At 38.2% G+C, this 1,991-nt stretch overlaps 1 protein-coding gene and 1 pseudogene across 4 annotated transcripts in view; both read left to right on the forward strand.

Annotated features, from left to right (window-relative positions):
- Positions 1-1,309, forward strand: part of LOC105887515 — a 2,600-nt pseudogene extending 1,291 nt beyond the window's left edge.
- Positions 1-1,991, forward strand: part of NUCB2 (nucleobindin 2) — a 48,412-nt gene that overhangs the window by 20,408 nt on the left and 26,013 nt on the right. The gene's annotated exons all lie outside the window — the stretch shown is intronic.

Consider the following 1,991-nt stretch of genomic DNA (forward strand, 5'->3'; position numbering starts at 1 on the left):
GCCAGCTTTACGCCCCAGGACAGCGATTTCCGCGGCTCCTCTCCGAATTGGCACCAGAGCGTGACTGAACTGAGCCCTGGCCAGGAGTCGCGCTCGCAGATGCATTCTGCAAGGACTCTGTCCTCCAAAACGGGAGTGTACAGGAGGAGAAACAGGAAGCTGACTCACTCCAGGAACCAGTGACATTCAAAGATGTGATTGTGGAGTTCAGCGAAGAAGAGTGGGGGCATCTAGACTCTGCTGTAAAGAAAATGTACAGGGATGTGATGCTGGAGAACTATAAGAACCTGAATTCATTGCATAAAGCGCATCTACTTGCCAAACCAGCTGAGATACCCAAGTTGGAGAATAAAATAAAAAGATGGATAATGGAGGAAGAAATCCCAAGAACAGCTGTTTTTGACATGAAGACTATTCCAGAAAACCAAGATTCAATTCCAGAGCAGAGTGTTTCTAGGGAAGAATCATCCCATGAAGTGATTACGACAAGGCTTATTGAAAGTGAACATCTTCCCTTAGATGTCTGGAAAAGTGAAGATTGGTTATATAGGAACCAGAAAAAACAGGATATAAATTTGTCACCAGAAGCTTTTATTAATACAACAACCTACACTGAGGAGGGAGACTTTGAATGTAGTGAGAACAAGAAAAGCTTTGATGTTAACTCAGTTAACTCAATTTATGACATACAACAAGGAATTCCTATAAGAAAGGGGTCCCCAAAGTGTGATAAGTTTGAAACTAACCTTGGATTTAATTCAGTAGATAAGCCACATTCAGAGTATGATGAATGTGGGAATGCCTTGAACCTGAGTACAGATATTATTCGACACCAAAAAAGTCATACTACGATGAATTCCTATGAATGTTATCAGTGTGGAAAAGCCTTCAGCAGAAGGTCATCCCTTACTCGACATCAGATAATTCACACGGGGGAGAAACCCTATAAGTGCAGTGAATGTGGGAAATTCTTCAACCGATGTACAAACCTTATTAAGCATCAAAAAATTCATACTAAAGAAAAGTCACTTAAAGACAGTAAATGTGAAATAGCCCTCAGGCAGAGCGAAGACAATGGTAAGAAAAGACTCCATTCTGGAGATAATTTCTATGAATGTGTTGACTGTGGAAAGTCCTTTAACCGGAGCTCCTCCCTTATTCGACATCAAATGATTCATACAGGAGATAAACCATTCAAATGTAAGGAATGTAAGCTATCTTTCAATAGGAATTCAAACCTATGTAGACATCAAAGACGTCATACTCAAAAAGTTCTGAAAAAGGAAGTGCAGGATTACTTTCAGTAATGCAGAAACTCATTCAGCATTCATGAATTTATACTGCAAGGAATCCCATGAATGTAATAAATGAAAGAAAAAATTGTCAAAGATTGTTCTTTAAATGATATGGCAAAATTATATTGGATAGAAACCTAAAAAAAAAAAAAAAGACAATTGGCTTCCTGGCTTAGTGCAGGGAATAATTTTGTAACTGTCTTCCTTTTACAGTTAATTCCTATTTCCTATAAAGGGACACCCCCCAAAAAAATAACCAAAATGAAGTTGGACAGTTATCCAATGAGAAAGAAGTAAGAATAAAAATAGACAATAAAATCCAAAGCATCACAAATAGCCAAGCAAAGACTCTTGTATCAGGAAAAAGTTAAAAAAAAAATTTAGAATTTGCCTTTTCCTTTTTAGCCAAGCATTTTTGGAAGGAGAATTATACCCCAAACATTTCCAAACAGGAAGGAGCATGGCTTTGCCCTCACTGCTCCACTGAATGTACTCTCTTGGAGAGTGTCAGTAACACCTTTTATTCATCATCTTACTGGGCTCCTTTATTTTATCTCAAAATTTCTTAGATTTTAGGGTTTGTTAAAACATAATCCTGGGCCCTGCATTTCTTAAGTTCCCAGGAGAGCTGCAACTGATGCTTCTAGTTGGAGATGACACTTTGGCAGCCCTTGTTTTATCTATTTTTTTTTTTTT

The sequence above is a fragment of the Otolemur garnettii genome, unplaced genomic scaffold, assembly GCF_000181295.1.
Source record: "Otolemur garnettii isolate 467f Iridium unplaced genomic scaffold, OtoGar3 scaffold00001, whole genome shotgun sequence".
NCBI classification, from domain to species: domain Eukaryota; kingdom Metazoa; phylum Chordata; class Mammalia; order Primates; family Galagidae; genus Otolemur; species Otolemur garnettii.